Here is a 17,682-nt window from a genome sequence, read left to right as displayed (position 1 = left end):
TCACTCAGCAGTGACCAGGGTGGAACCAGGAAGGAACCAGGCAATGTCGGGCGCAATCAGGTCGATGTCGTGAAGCTTGTCTCCGCTGCCACATGGACTCTGGGGCACCGAGGATGTCCAGGAGTGGATCACGAGCTGTCCCACGTAGGCTCTCGCTGTCGGCGGTGTCGGCTTCCAGATTGGAGCAAACAACGCTTGGCAAGCGCAACCCACGCAGGATTCGAAGATGGCTTAATACTCTGACCAGGAGGGTCAGAGCGGGTGCTCGTTTTCAGGGGAGCGAGGGCAAGTCTGGAGCAACCAGACTCACAAGTTAGATTTCAAGGTTCGTTGGTATAGGGGCCACAAGCTGACCGGACCAACGCATTGAGCCAAAAGATGCAGAAGGGCCCCACGCAGCACGCGGTGAGTGTAGAGGGGTGAGCTTCGGTGCAAGAGAGGCTCAGGGCTGGGGCTTCTCAAACCCCAATGCACAGCTTCTAGGGTGCCTCGGGAGGTGCACAATCAGCACCTCCTGGTCTTTCCAAGATGGCGGGCCTCACGCTTCCGGTCGCATCCATGGGTCTCAGCTCTGCAGGGACTGTGGATCGGGCTGTTAGAAGGCAGGCACGTTGGGTCTTGTCGAACTCTGTTGCTCGAGTTCCGGCGGGAACTGCAACAAAGCAAACGTCGAGGTGCTGGATGGTTCCTGTTTGCACAGGGTGGTCACTCCTTGACCACAAGGGAGATTCTTCAGTCTTCTACGTCGAGTAGGATGTCGAAGGGTCCAGAGTTCCATTTCATAAATTTCAGTCAGGATAATCTGAGTGCATTGGCACTGCTCCCATTCTTATACCAAGCTTGGGGGCTGGATTACCTGCTAGGTCCCTCCTATGGGTGGGACCCAGGAAGGGGGTGGTTACACCCCTTTCCCTTTGTCCAGGGTCACGCTGGGACTGGGGCTGGTGTGCCCCAGAACCGGTTTGACCGGATTATGCAAGGGGAAGCCTTGTGCGCCCAGGCACTGTCTAGTTTCTTTCAGCCCTCCCTGCCCCAATACACTATCTCCTGTCTGGGGTGGTGTAGCATCTCCCTGCGACAGGAAACCCTTTGTCCAGGCCTCCTCTTGAGGAAATATAAATTTTATGGTCAAGAAATGTTCCCTAACGTGTACCCCACCGTCTCCATGTACGAGTTTAAAGTGCATGTAACTTCCCTCCTGTGCCAGCTATAAAGACGCAAATACATTTGCGTCCAACGTTAACATGTCCTCTCTCAGACCCGCCATGAACGGGTTCAATATTCAGTTCCTAAGTATGCTATGCCAACGTCTTTTTGTGGTATACTTTACACGTTTTTCAGCTCTGGCGAAGCAGGCCCCGAATTCTGCCATCGAGCCTTTTCCTGTCTCCTGACTCCGAACGCCTCAGCCTGGGCTGCCTCTGTACCCCTGACCTCTGCCTTACTCCCTGCGCGGCCCACGGCGCTTAGCTCAGCCTGCTGCCTGCCAAGACTGTATTCAACCTTCGAATTATCTGTTCCGCTCCTCGAAAATGCATTCCTGCCTACTAGTTTAAGTAAACATTCCCCCAGCTGCAGAGCAAAGGGCCCGGCCTCACTGTCTCCGTGCAAGTAATTCATAGCCTCTGTTACCATGGAAGGCCCATGCCCCCCTCGCATCTCATACAGACACTTAGACGCTTATACACGCACTCACAGTCAGTATAGAATAGCTTCTGCCCCAGAGACCTTTTCCGTCCAGATAATATGGTTCCTAAACATCAGATATCAGATATGATAGTGGTACAAGTTGATCTGACATGCTAGACTTCTGTCTCTTTCCGCTAGTGTAAATGTCAAAGTCCCCTGCACCCTCCAGTCATACGTCATGCAGCTGCGCGCGCATCCAGGCCTCAGATTTCTGCTGACATTGCAAGATTCTGCTTTTGTTGCCACCCACTTATGACAGTTACATGTGACGTTTCTAGCACACACCTCTATGTTCACGCCTAGTTCACGCCTTCTAATTACGTATCACTACCACGTGTGTGTCTTATCTTGTCTCTCTCAGCTGTTACGCCTACTGTATTGGTTCCTATAATACGATTTATGTATAAAAGCTATGTATTGTCAATAAAATATTGCTCTATCCCTTCCTGCACCCCTGTGGTGGCAGGAATATGATATCCGGTTCAAGAACCATTCCTTTTTAAGGAATAAAACCCCTAGGAACTCTAACACCACGGACTCTGTCTCTTTCTTTCCGATTGAGTTATTATTGATTAAGTACTTACCTGCATAGAAATTAGGACGGTAAATCAAATATTTACCACAATAATTTGGCGCCCGAACAGGGACCCCTCCCCCACCTCACGCGCCGGTTGGTGCGTTGCAAGCTCTGTCCCCTGCCATCAGTTAGACGGAACTACGCGTACTGGCAGGATTTTCCTGTATCTCCCTCTGGCCCACGGAGGTGACGAAGACTGCGATCAGCACCCAGACGAGGCGGTGAGGAGTGCGGAGGATCCCGACCAGAGCCTAGCCGAAAGAAGCAAGGTCCGAGGTGTGAAGAGGCCCACCAGTTTTCCGAAGTATCCACGTGTCGAGTCGAGTCGAGTCCGGTCCAGTCCAGTCGAGTTTTCCGAGGCCTTCTGTTTCCGTGCTTCCCGGTGAGTACCATTGCTGGGACGTATCTAGACGGGTGCATTATTATGTATCCGGTAAAGACGGGTTTGGGTACACAAACGCGGTCTGCACTGTTTTAGACAGTGTATCTGTACTGTTTAGCAGTATATCCGTTACTCAAGTTCTTGCACTGTCTTCGACAGTGTATCTGTGCTGTTTAGCAGTACATCTTGTTCCGAAGGTAGAGATATATGTTTAAAATGTTCTCTCATGTGATTAATGTCGTGGTATGAGTGGTTGTTTAACGTGCATTATTGTGTTTTTTGTGTAACTAATTGTGTTCAGAGTTCAGGTAGAAAGGATCAAGTATCCAGTATTAAGTAGACAAGATGCCGTTTTTCAATAAGTTGAAACAGATAGGAACTAGGAAAGGGATGCTAGAGGAAGAAATTCCTATCCCCCCTAGGGACACGCCTGGAAGTTACATGTACCACAAGCATGGCATAGACGCCATACTGTATCTAGATTTATGGGCCGATTATACTAAGCACCTAGAAGAAAAATACAGATGGCCCGTTACAGGAACATGGGATGCCGAGTGCATCCTGAAAGTAGAAGAAGCACTATGGAGAAAGAAAGCCAGACAGTCACAGAAAGATGCCATAGAGTTGTGGCGTAAGGAATCACATAAACGAGCCGAAAAAGAACTCCGAAGAGAAGACAGACTTAGAGAAGCGCCGGATAGAGTCCGAGAAAACGAATTAGTTAATGAAGGGATCCGAGTAAAAGCCGAACAGGTAGACCGTGCACGAAACAATCTTGTAAATGGTATGTACTTAGTGGCCGAGGGTTCGCCTGAAGCCCATTCAGAAATACCGAAAAATCTACCACCACCATCGGTTCCAATTAAAGTAAACCACAGGACTACTAAAGACATATTTCTGAATTCCTATCTAAACGATGTAGCACCCGCTTACACCAATCCACGTGCCCACGTCCCGCCTACTGACGGTGACGGAGATGGCAACCCGCCTCCAGACCATACCCCGCCATTACCGCAACAAGTTTCCCCCGTCCGACAGCCTGTCGTTCCTCCACCTCCACCACTTCCCTCACCTAAGGTTAAGATACCAAATCCGTTTGCGCCTGATCCTACCAAGAGACAAGTCCAGATACAGATACAGACTCCACAGAGAGATAATGCTCAAACCTCAGCCTCAGGAGGTGCGACCCGGGGTTACCAGACCCCGCCAGCAACACACAGATTACACCTTAGGGACATGCAGAAGCACCCTATGCTCCAATCACCCCGTCTCGACATACTCAAAGAACCGCTTCAAGTTTGCAGATACGATCCCGTACCCGGTAAAGACGATAGGATGTTGATAGCATCGCTACGTTTACGACAAGCTACAGATTACCTAGTGTTATTCTCAGGAATGAAAGAGTACCTAGATAGGATATATCATTTTGTCCAGACTGGGGAAGACCCTGAAAGTATTAAGGAGGCCATGGCACATCAGAAAGTTGACACTCAAGCATATATACTACGTTTTTTCATAAATTGCTTAATAAGAGAACGAGACAGGCCTGAGACAGAACAGGATGAAATGGATGCCCTAACCAAGTGGGGTCAAAATATATCCGAAGGAAAGCATGATAAACAGAATTGCATAGCCAGTATGTACAGGAAAATAAGAAAAGCAGTAATAGAAGTACACGAAAAAGAGAAAGAAAAAGCTTCCTCTGAGGAGGAGGAAGGATCTGAAGAACCAGAAAAGACTACAGACACAATAGCGTATGTAGGTAAGGGACCTTACCTTAGGAAGGGCATTCGTCCAGAAAGCAAGAGAGTTTTTCTCTCTGGCATATCAAAACCGAATTCTCCTGAGCATCAGTTCCAAGACACTGATAAAATGCTTCGAGAACGAATGGGGTACCATGTACTCAATTCTATGGATGAACAAGAACTAGCCAGGTCAGCAGTACTGTGGGCTGACAATGCTAATATATACAATGATGACACAGTAGCACATACATTTCTGAACCTTTCCCCAGACGAGCAGAAATTAGCAGGTGTATACATGATTCAGCACCTCCTCACGTTATACAGAAATCAACATTCTGATCCAGGTCCCTTACACGAGACATTAGAAGCACTACTCATGGATATATGGAGAGGCCTAAGTACCAAGTTAATTCAAATAATTCTAGAACAACGGCACAGATATAACACTTTCTTAAGCTCCCAATACGTTCCCGCTCCGCCCCCAGAAAGAAAAATGTATCATATGGAGCGTCTTCATGGCATTGAAAGTCAGAACCCATTACGAGAAGTACACCCAGTCATGTGTGCCGACCATACCCTGAAACGTGTGTATGTACACACACCTCTGACCAAGTTAGAACTATTGGAAATGAAGAAACTAGTACCCTGTCACGATAAAGACCCTGCAGGTTTTCACAGAGAACTTAAAGACATGTTACTGATGGGAGATTACACATATGCAGATATCATGAAAATGTTAAAAGTATTGTTGCCCACCGGCATCTACGAGAAACTGAAGGAAAGAGAGTGGGAGGTGGGAGACAAAAAGATTATATGGGCAGAAATAGAAGACGAGGAGAAACTTCGTACTCCAGGGCTAGGCCTTGGGGAGAAAACTAAAGCATTACCAGGTTTAATAGTGCAGGTTCTGCCAAGATTACTGACAACTAGAAAGGAAGACTGGGATGCAATCTCAGCCTGTAAACAGAAACACGATGAAGATACTAGTGACTTCTATTCAAGATTCGAGAAATGTTTTATTATTAATAGTGGCCTTAAACCAAGTAGCGAGTCGTACCCGCATCTTTTTGTATCAAAATTAGTCGAGAATTCCCTGCCACTAGTTAAGAATCGCGTATACAAAGTGGAGAGTACATGGCAAGCAAATACGCCATCCCAGATGCTGCAAATGTTACAATACCATCAGAACAGAATCAGAGAAGAACAGGATCATGAACAGAAACGCATGAAAGACACGAAAATGAAAATGTTAGTGGCCCAGTCGGTTCCAGCCGACGGCCAGAGAAAGGGTACGACCCAGACCCAGAATTCAGCAGCTCCCGTTAAAGGGACATGCAACTATTGCAAGCAGCCAGGTCACTACGTACATGAATGCCCAGTCCTGAAACATAATATATCAACAGGTAAAACTAAAGAAAGACCGCGTCCGCCTAGGCAAGACCATGTCCAGCAACAGACTTCACAGAATATACAGCCCATGCAGAATACACAGCCTATGCATGCATCACCACATTCAGTACAGACCGTAGCAGTACCACAGTCACAGCCACAGCCTATTGCCGCGACTCAGCAAGTGTCACAGCAGATGTACCAGTATGCCCAATCAGATTACCCCGATTATCAGCGTTACACATGAAACAGCCTAGAGAGGGAGTTTGGTTTGCCTCTTATTGAGATTCCTGTAGATCAAGAGGGTCCTTATGTACACAGTCAAGTATTGGGAAAAGACAGAAAGTTTTTAATTGACACAGGGGCAAGCCGCACAACAATCAGTCATAATGAAGTCCCAGGGGCACCCCTCTCAGGCTCACAGAATGTTTCCCTTGGTTTTTCAGGACAGCCTATTGTAAATGAAGTATCGAAACCTGTCCCCTTAGCAGTAGGTCCATTATCACGTGTTACAGACTTGTTACTCACGAAATCATGTCCAGAAAACTTGTTAGGTATCAAAACACTAAAGGCTCTAGGAGCCGTAATATGCTGCTCTCCGGAAGGAGTTAGACTCTTCCTGCGAGACTTCAAGGGTCACTATGTATTACGAGAGTTTGATGTCAGATTGAAAAATGTACCAGAACACCTGTGGGCACAAGGCCCAACTGATGTAGGCTGCATGCATATTACACCATATCGTGTTACACTCAAGCCAGGTGTTTTTTTACCTCGAATCAGACAATACAAGTTACCACCCGATGCTGTAGTGGCTTTACTGGAAATCATTGAAGAGCTCATTACCCAAGGAGTGGTCGTAGAGACCGACTCCAATATCTGTAATTCCCCTATCATTCCGATTCTTAAACGTACTGATCCCAATGCACCAAATGCACTGACATACGCGGCGATCCAGGCTGCGACAGTATTGTGTGGCTGGGGATACTGCTAATTATATCATTGTGTCGCTGCTGACGCCAAATAGCATGCCTGATTTACATTAATGTCTTGTCATTAATGTCTTAGGAATAAGTACTTTGTGTTCTGTTTATCGCTGATTTTAATAGCACTATTCATCTTTTTAAACTTGAAACGGACACTCCGTCACTGAATTGAACTATTGCTGCATCTCTTACCTGCTTCTCACTTGCCTCGTGGCCCCGTTCCGCCCCGGCTCTGTGCCGTTTGTTGCGGAGGGCCAGCTCGAGGAGCGCTACTTCCTGGCACTTCCCACACTTCCGCCCTGCACTGAAAACCCGCAGGTTAGCGGTCTAGCGCTGCCGAGCAGGTTCTTTACTTAACTTCCGTTTTCAGCCCCAAGGCCACTGACATACGCGGCGATCCAGGCTGCGACAGTATTGTGTGGTTGGGGATACTGCTAATTATATCATTGTGTCGCTGCTGACGCCAAATAGCATGCCTGATTTACATTAATGTCTTGTCATTAATGTCTTAGGAATAAGTACTTTGTGTTCTGTTTATCGCTGATTTTAATAGCACTATTCATCTTTTTAAACTTGAAACGGACACTCCGTCACTGAATTGAACTATTGCTGCATCTCTTACCTGCTTCTCACTTGCCTCGTGGCCCCGTTCCGCCCCGGCTCTGTGCCGTTTGTTGCGGAGGGCCAGCTCGAGGAGCGCTACTTCCTGGCACTTCCCACACTTCCGCCCTGCACTGAAAACCCACAGGTTAGCGGTCTAGCGCTGCCGAGCAGGTTCTTTACTTAACTTCCGTTTTCAGCCCCAAGGCCACTGACATACGCGGCGATCCAGGCTGCGACAGTATTGTGTGGTTGGGGATACTGCTAATTATATCATTGTGTCGCTGCTGACGCCAAATAGCATGCCTGATTTACATTAATGTCTTGTCATTAATGTCTTAGGAATAAGTACTTTGTGTTCTGTTTATCGCTGATTTTAATAGCACTATTCATCTTTTTAAACTTGAAACGGACACTCCGTCACTGAATTGAACTATTGCTGCATCTCTTACCTGCTTCTCACTTGCCTCGTGGCCCCGTTCCGCCCCGGCTCTGTGCCGTTTGTTGCGGAGGGCCAGCTCGAGGAGCGCTACTTCCTGGCACTTCCCACACTTCCGCCCTGCACTGAAAACCCGCAGGTTAGCGGTCTAGCGCTCCCTCACTACCACTATTTAATGGCGGTATGGAGGAAGCGCAGCGGACGAGCGCAGCGGGAGCGCCGACTACGCGCCGAAGTCGCGCACAAGTCAAGCCCGTCTGCGGCCGACCAGGCCCAGGGCCCTGTCGTAATGCCCATTCGCACTCTTACTCCTCCGCCGAGCTCTTGAGGCTTAACTCCTCTGGACCCATTCCTGCCCGCACTGTCAGAGCAGCTCAGGCATGTGGCATTCTTATACCCTCCGATCATTCAGCACTTGCTTCATGTCACGACCCCTCTCCCTCTGCTTCACAGACCTGTACTTCGCTGTCAATCATTTATCTTAACACCCGTTCCCTCATCCGCCATCAACTTGAGATTTTCCAACTTCTGCATCAGAGCTCCATCGACATCCTTCTCCTAGCGGAAACCTGGATCACTGAAGATTCAGCCCCCGATATTCTCGCTGCACTCCCTATGGGATATTACATCCTGCATGCTAATCGGCCCGCTGGAAAGAATGGTGGTGGAGTGGCGGCTATCATCCGCTCTGAACATATCTTCTCTGATATCACGCTGACCCCTATTCCTAAAACTGAACACCTGGCACTAAAATTTTCCTCCCCCAAATCGTCCTTTGTTTGTGTCCTTGTATACAGACCCCCCGACTCTATGCCCACCTTTCCCCAATTATTCAGCGACGTTATCGCTCAATTAGCAATTAACCATGCTAACATCATGGTGATTGGAGACTTTAATTATTGGCCAGCCGATGTCTATGAAAGTCAATCGTCGGTGGACTTCACAGACTTCTTAAAAGGCTTGAATCTTTCCCAACACATCCACACCCCCACCCATCTGAAAGGTCATATTCTTGACCAACTCTGGACATCTAACCTAGATATTTCATCTGTTTCAGTTTTTCCTTGCTCCTGGTCTGACCATTATTTCATCTCCTTTCACCTACATTTGCACACTCTGTGCCCGCCTCCCTATATTAAAAATATTATGGCTCGTAATTGGAATAGGGCCAACCTGCCTGAGTTTCATGCCTCTCTAGCCTCCACTGCTCCCATGTCGCTGACATCACTAGAGAGCCAGGCTGTCATACTTGATGATTGGCTGCGTCAGGCTAGTGATAAAGTCGCCCCTCTTAAAAGAATCAAAGCAAAACGCCCCCACGACGCACAACGTTGGTTCACGGACCAACTCAAAGCGGAAAAACTAATCCTCCGGCAAACTGAACGCCGCTGGCGTCGTCATTATGACCCACAGCTCAAACTCACATATAACGAAACCCTTAAATCTTATAAACTATCAATCCTGGCTGCCAAGACGGCATATTTTTCCCAAAAAATCTTGGACTCTAATAATAAAACGAAAGACATTTTTTCCATCGTCAATGAGCTTTCCTTGCCAGATAGAGTCACTCCCCAACCCCAGCCGACCCAAACCCTCTGTGATTCTCTTAACTCTTATTTCATAGAGAAAATCACGACAATAAAAAATAATATTCCGACTCCGGCATCTCCTACTCCTCTTCCGCTTCCTCCCACTAATACCAGTACCTTGACAGAGTTCCCACCAATATCCCATCAAGAGTTTGTCTCTCTCCTTCATAAAATCAGATCAGGATCCCCTAAAGACTGCTGTCCCCCGCAGATCTTGAAGGAAGCTTTTCTTGAATGTCCAGGCCCTCCTCTAGCTCTACTCAATAACTCTCTCGCTACTGGGAAGGTCCCATCCTCTTTCAAGCAAGCGGCAGTCCTACCCATACTCAAGAAACCCAATGCAGACCCATCTATTCTTAGCAATTACAGACCCATCTCCCTCCTCCCCTACCTTGAAAAGATCTTGGAGACTCACGTCACCCGCTGCCTGAGCTCTTTTATAGAGAAATCGTCCTTCTTAGACCCTCAACAAGCGGGATTCAGACCCCTCCACTCCACCGAGGCGGTCATTGTAGCAGTCATGGACACCCTTAGGAAGGGCGCTGACAAAAACATCCCTCAAGCCCTTGTCCTACTGGATCTCTCGGCGGCGTTCGACACGGTCGATCATACCATCTTGATCGACCGTGTCCATAACGCCGGCATTCAGGGATTAGCCCTTGACTGGCTCAGATCTTTCCTTCACCAGCGCTCGCAGTCCGTTCACCTTTCCACCTTCTCCGCACCCTTCACCTCCCTCCCCTGTGGTGTACCTCAGGGCTCTGCACTCTCCCCTCTTCTTTTTAATTTGTACCTTCAACCCTTGTTAGCCTCCCTTCACAATTCCCCAGTCAAGATTTTCAACTATGCGGATGATCTCCAGTTAATCTTTCCTATAGACTCCCTTCCTTCCTCCCGTCTGAACTTCCAGTCCACCATGCTGACCATCGCGGAGTGGATGTACCACAGCCACTTAAAGCTGAATCCTACCAAAACTGAGCTCGTCTTGGTAGGAGGCCCCAAACATCCTTGGAACTCCACCTTCTGGCCGACATCCCTGGGGACAGCACCCACTCCCGTGAGCTCAGTCAAAAGCCTGGGGGTGATCATTTCAGAAGATCTATCCATGAGACCGCAAATCAACGCGGTTACCTCGGCCTGTTTTTTCCATCTCAGGCGGATCCGCAAGATCAGCAGGTTTCTCACCAAAGAAGCCCTGATCCAAGTTGTTATTGCGCTGATCACCTCTAGGCTAGACTATGCCAATACTCTGTATGCAGGAATCCCTGCATGTCACCTCCACCGACTACAGCTGGTGCAAAATCAGGCCGCCCGCCTGATCTTCCGCCAGCCAAAACACCAGCACGTCACTCCTCTCCTCCGTAGTCTACACTGGCTCCCTGTCTCTAAACGCTGCACCTTCAAATTGGCATGCACTACCTATAAGGCCCTCTCGGATGCAGCCCCGGCGTTCATCTCTTCGGCTCTATCCCGTCACCTCCCTTCTAGAGCCCTTCGCTCAGCTTCCCAAAATCTCCTCGTCGTTCCCAAATTTAAAAGGAAAAAGCATGGTGGCCTGAGTTTCTCTGTTCTGGCTCCTACCACCTGGAACTCAATACCACTCTCCCTCCGTCTCTGCCAAAATTATGACTGTTTCCGCAGATCGCTGAAAACTCTGCTCTTTCAATCCGCATATGAATAAACCCTCTCACTCTGGATCACGCTATTTGTCATTGAGCGCCAAGAAACCTACGGTGATAGTGCGCGTTACAAATATTTTTAACGTAACGTAACGTATATCGGCTGGTGATTGATTTACGAGAGCTGAATAAATGCATTGTTCCACAGTACCCTGTGGTTCCCGATATCTCATCCTTATTGACTGCCATTGATTCAGAAGCAACGTTCTTTACTGTAATTGACCTCAAGAACGCCTTCTTCAGTGTGCCCATTGATCCAGAGAGCCAATATCTCTTCGGATTCAGTTTAAATGGACGAAGTTTCAAATTTTCACGCGCACCTCAAGGATTCACAGAAAGCCCCAGCATCTATAGCCAAGCACTGAAAAGACAACTTGATTGTATCCAAATGCCAGTTAACACTGCTTTACTGCAATACATCGATGATCTACTGATCACCGCACTAAGTGAGCCCGAATGTGAGCAAGCATCACTGACGGTTCTACATTTTCTGGCCGACAAGGGACACAAGGTGTCTCCTTCGAAGCTACAATTCTGTGTTCAGCAAGTTGTGTACTTGTGTCACTTGCTGTCCAAAGTGGGGAGACAGCTCACTCCTGATCGCATCCAGTTAATTGTAAATATGCCACAACCCCAGACACAAAAGGAAGTGCGGGCCTTTATAGGCCTCACCTCGTACTGCAGACAATGGATTCCCCAGTATGCATTTCTAGCTAAACCACTCATTCAGTTGACAACACAGGAGGCAGCGACTTCGACTGCCCTCCCTTGGACTCAGGAACATACACAGGCTTTTGAGGAATTAAAGAAAGCTTTATGTCAAGCACCAGTTCTAGCGACACCATGTTACAGCAAACCGTTTACACTTTTTGTTACAGAACGTGATGGTACAGCATTGTCTGTCCTCACTCAAGACCAAGCAGGTTCACATAAGCCTTGCGCTTATTTTTCAAGTACATTGGATTCAGTAGCCCAGGCACTCCCTGCGTGCTTAAAGTCAGTTGCAGCGACAGCCTTAGCAATCAGACAGAGCGATTCAATTGTATTAGGACATCCATTAACAGTTCAAGTTCCACATTCTGTAGAGGTTCTTTTAAACAGAACCCAGACTCAACACTTGACTATAGCACGACTGACAGGTTATGAATTGACACTATTCCAGCCACACATAGAAATCAGACGCTGTAGCATCCTAAACCCCGCAACATTGTTACCTTCGAGTATGACAGATCCAGCCCCACATGATTGTATAGAGATCATTAATGCAGTAACAAAGCCTAGACGAGACTTAACAGATGTCCCATTGACAAATCCAGACCTGACACTTTACGTGGATGGTTCATGCATGAGAACAAGTACAGGAGAATTAGTGGCCGCGTATGCAGTGACCACTGAAACTGAAGTCAAAGAAACACATCGTATTGACACACTGTCTGCTCAAGCGGCGGAGCTCATCGCTCTGACCCGAGCCTGCATACTAGCCAAGAACAGAAATGTTAACATATACACAGATTCCCGTTATGCTTTCGGAGTCGTACACGACTTCGGAGTGTTATGGCAAGAACGAGGTTTTTTGACCTCTCATGGTGCCAAGATCCAACACGGTTCCCTCATTCAAGCCCTGTTAGATGCAATACATCTGCCTTCAGGCATATCCATCATGAAGTGTAAAGCACATACTAAAGTTACAGATTCTGTTTCCCAGGGTAACGACCTGGCAGACCAAACAGCAAAACATACAGCATTGACTCACACTCAGACAACTGATGTGACAAAGACAATAGTACCGACACAGTGTATGTCAGTTAGGGATCCCACACTAGATGTAATCGATATTCAGACACATGCCACTCCAGAGGAAATCAAGAAATGGACTGAACTAGGAGGGATTCAGACAGATCAAGGATGGATGACGAAGGGAAAATCTACATGGTTTCTCCCTGACTCTATGGTTCAAGTCATAATAAATACAGCACATAGTCCGGCACATCTAGGAGAGAAAGCTATGTTAGACAGTTTACAGAATCTCTGGTATAACAAACACTTACGAGCAGCAGCAAAACAGAAAGTGCGTACTTGCATGATCTGTTGTCAGTTCAATCCAGGTAAAAGCGTCCCTGTAGAGCAAGGTGGATTTCATCCTCCCGATCACCCTTTTGAAGTCCTCCAGATGGATTATATCCAGATGGACCGTTGTCGAGGATTCAAATATGTCCTCGTAGTTGTTTGTGCACTTTCCCGTTGGACCGAAGCATATCCAGTCCCAGATTACACTGCCCCGACCACTGCCAGGCAGCTGGTTCGAGAATTCTTCCCACGGTACGGCCTGCCTCGTGTCGTGTACTCAGATAACGGACAGCCGTTCTCATCCGAACTCATGAAACAGGTTTCCCTTCTGCTAGGATACCAGTGGAGATTCCATTGTGTCCGACATCCCGAAGCAGCTGGCCTTGTAGAAAGGCACAACCAGACATTGAAAACACGCCTTGCAAAGATCTGTAAAGAGAAAGGGGTCGACTGGATAGTCGCCCTGCCAGTTGCATTGTTCTATATGAGGATGGTTCCTCATTCGAGATCAGGGCTAGCCCCGTATGAAGTGGTCTTTGGCAGACCACCGAATATGTGGGGGACGCCCATGCCTAAGAAAATTACAGATGTTGATTGTAATATGCTGACAGATTATCTTGCCTCCTTGATGTCTGCACTCCAATCATGTCGTTCACAGGTTGCTGCAGCCTTCCCTGACAACACTGATGTAAAGCCACACGATGTCCGCCCTGGGGATACAGTCCTAATTAGGAACTTCGACAGGAAAAGTCCGTTGGAGCCCCGCTGGAAAGAGCCGAAGATCGTCCTTCTTACCACGAGGACCGCGATCAAGGTGGAAGGCCGAAAGGGGTGGATCCACACAAGTCATATTAAAAAATGCAACGAACTCCTGCCAGAAACTGACTCGTCCACCCCCTCAAAGGACTGCCTCGAATCTAGTGACTGTAAAATTCCTAAGCGAGAAAAAACTCCCCAAGAGGAGTACCGAAAGATACTCCGATCTAGCAAGTCAGACAGTTTAATTGTTTAAGTCCTCCCCTAGGTGAATCGGTTAAATAGTTTCTGACATGTATCCCCTAGATCAAGATAGAGAGAAAGAGAGACAACTCAAGAAACGTACATACTGTAAATCACTCCGCAGTCACTATATAGTGACATTATTGATTATGTTTTTCCTAAGTCTTTTGATTATTGTTGCTAGTATACTTTTGCCGATATACTACCCTATCTTCAAGCGTGAACAATCTGCTTACAATGTTTCTGCTGAACATTCTTTTAGTGAATTACCGCCTCACGAACTGTCCTACAGACTTGCGCTGCGCAACAACACATTCATTAGTATGTTACATCACTCCCATCAGACTAACAATGCTACAAACTGTTGGATATGTGGCCGACTCCCTCCCTACCAGAAATACAAGGGAGTTCTGCCCCTCTTCCCGTACCCGTTCACTCACAATGGCTCCTGTGGTGCATGGTTTAGATTAATTAATTCTTTAGATTCTGATATTGCTGTTTTCGAGGGGAATTGGATTTGGGGAAACCTGAACCTAGTTCTGCTCAACGTCTGCTACCCTGACAAGAAGGGACTTCCCATTAGGACGGGAACTAATCTAGAAAATGAAGTATATGGATTAGGTAATTATACAATTAACCTCATGATTCTTACTGTTGAATCCGAAGCTGCACCAGTTCTCACTGCTATGTCAGTATTACCAGTCACAGGTGACTTATGTGTCAGAAAGAAGGGTTCAGTACACTTAGGTCATAGTGAATGTACTACCGTGGTCGAATTCAGTGATCATGGCAAGTCTTCCTTTAAAGCTACTCGTCATTCTTATTTTGTTTGTGGCCATACCGCATACATACGCTTACCTCCAGATTGGGATGGTACCTGTTACATTGCCTTCCTTCTGCCACCTGTTTTTTTAGCCCCTCCTGATTATCACAGAAATACAAACCTAGTAAAGAGTAGACTCAGAAGAGATCTCCCGATTGTCGACTATACTGAAACGGCATGGGAGCAATACACAGATTTCAATAAGGGATTCTTTTTCTTCACAGGCCCCGTCCAAAACAGTAAATTAATACGAAGATTAACCAGAACACTCGAAGCAGTAGTAAATGAAACTGCCTCCGCTCTAGGTAACAGTCTCCTATGCGGATTGTTGTCCTTCAAAATCGTCTTGTTATTGACGTCATCTTGGCAGATAGAGGTGGAGCTTGTAAGGTCATCGGGTCAAGTTGCTGTGTTTTCATTCCAGAAAACGCGCCAACTGTATACAAAGCTATTACACGTCTTCATAAGATTGCAAGTTTGATACATCAGAATCCAGGCACCTGGACTTGGTCCGGTTGGTTCTGGACAACGTTGACTGCTTGGGGATGGAAGATCCTATCCTTCCTAGGCATTGCCCTTGCCATAGTATTCAGTTGCTGCCTGTGCCTACAGTGTGGGCCAGCGATTTGTGGACTGTGTGCCACATCGTGCATTGCACATTCCAGTTTTCACTCAAAACGCCAAAAGAAGAAAGAAGAGCAAATGATGTTACAAGAACAGACTGATCGATTCATGAGGATCGATATATCATGAAGGGTCCGTAGGGAACAAGGAGGGAATGAGGAAATATACATTTTATGGTCAAGAAATGTTCCCTAACGTGTACCCCACCGTCTCCATGTACGAGTTTAAAGTGCATGTAACTTCCCTCCTGTGCCAGCTATAAAGACACAAATACATTTGCGTCCAACGTTAACATGTCCTCTCTCAGACCCGCCATGAACGGGTTCAATATTCAGTTCCTAAGTATGCTATGCCAACGTCTTTTTGTGGTATACTTTACACGTTTTTCAGCTCTGGCGAAGCAGGCCCCGAATTCTGCCATCGAGCCTTTTCCTGTCTCCTGACTCCGAACGCCTCAGCCTGGGCTGCCTCTGTACCCGTGACCTCTGCCTTACTCCCTGCGCGGCCCACGGCGCTTAGCTCAGCCTGCTGCCTGCCAAGACTGTATTCAACCTTCGAATTATCTGTTCCGCTCCTCGAAAATGCATTCCTGCCTACTAGTTTAAGTAAACATTCCCCCAGCTGCAGAGCAAAGGGCCCGGCCTCACTGTCTCCGTGCAAGTAATTCATAGCCTCTGTTACCATGGAAGGCCCATGCCCCCCTCGCATCTCATGCAGACACTTAGACGCTTATACACGCACTCACAGTCAGTATAGAATAGCTTCTGCCCCAGAGACCTTTTCCGTCCAGATAATATGGTTCCTAAACATCAGATATCAGATATGATAGTGGTACAAGTTGATCTGACATGCTAGACTTCTGTCTCTTTCCGCTAGTGTAAATGTCAAAGTCCCCTGCACCCTCCAGTCATACGTCATGCAGCTGCGCGCGCATCCAGGCCTCAGATTTCTGCTGACATTGCAAGATTCTGCTTTTGTTGCCACCCACTTATGACACTTACATGTGACGTTTCTAGCACACACCTCTATGTTCACGCCTAGTTCACGCCTTCTAATTACGTATCACTACCACGTGTGTGTCTTATCTTGTCTCTCTCAGCTGTTACGCCTACTGTATTGGTTCCTATAATACGATTTATGTATAAAAGCTATGTATTGTCAATAAAATATTGCTCTATCCCTTCCTGCACCCCTGTGGTGGCAGGAATATGATATCCGGTTCAAGAACCATTCCTTTTTAAGGAATAAAACCCCTAGGAACTCTAACACCACGGACTCTGTCTCTTTCTTTCCGATTGAGTTATTATTGATTAAGTACTTACCTGCATAGAAATTAGGACGGTAAATCAAATATTTACCACACTCTGCCAAGTTTCAGTCAGCAGCAGGAGGTCAGACTTGTGTCGGTGGCAGCAGCATCCATTTTGTGATGCTGAGGCTCTGGTTAGGATTAACCGCGTTTTAGTAAAGTAACATGTCTTCTCCCTCTAGAAGGGTGGGATGCTATCCCCGTCGACAGGACTGTCAAGGGGATAGTATTCCAAATCATATGACACCTTACACGACATGTTTTGATAAAGCCAAACCAAAGTTAGCACATAACTGCGATGGATTATAATGCACTTAAGAGTATATAGTATGGCATTATTCCAGAACAGCTAAGGGAGTTGTTCCCGACAGCTGCAGACAGGCTCAGCTCATACTCGAGCACCATCTCACGTTAAACCAAGCACTCTGCCTCCAGGATTGATAAGGCCTGTCATAGGAGTGACTGATAGGTTTATATGTGTCCAGATATAGGTTTAGATATAGGTATACTATATCTAAGCAAGAGGTGATTACACCAACTTGCCCCAGCTGAGTGATCAGCCAGTTGTGTCAATTTAAGAACCAGCCAGGGGTGGCAAAAGCTATGCTGCAGCCCCTGGTAGGCCTTGGATGCACCTATGCCCTTGGCACTTATAGTGCAATATATAGGGGCTGACAAGGTGTCCAGTACCAATTTGGTTATGCACCTAGGGTGCATGGAGTCCATTTTAAGGAGAGAGCAGATAGCCTGGGGCCCTGATTAGCAGGGAACCAGGCCAACTAAGTCGA

Source organism: Lissotriton vulgaris, chromosome 1_1 (genome assembly GCF_964263255.1).
Source record: "Lissotriton vulgaris chromosome 1_1, aLisVul1.2, whole genome shotgun sequence".
Classification (NCBI taxonomy): domain Eukaryota; kingdom Metazoa; phylum Chordata; class Amphibia; order Caudata; family Salamandridae; genus Lissotriton; species Lissotriton vulgaris.
Note: the sequence above shows the minus strand (reverse complement) of the source record.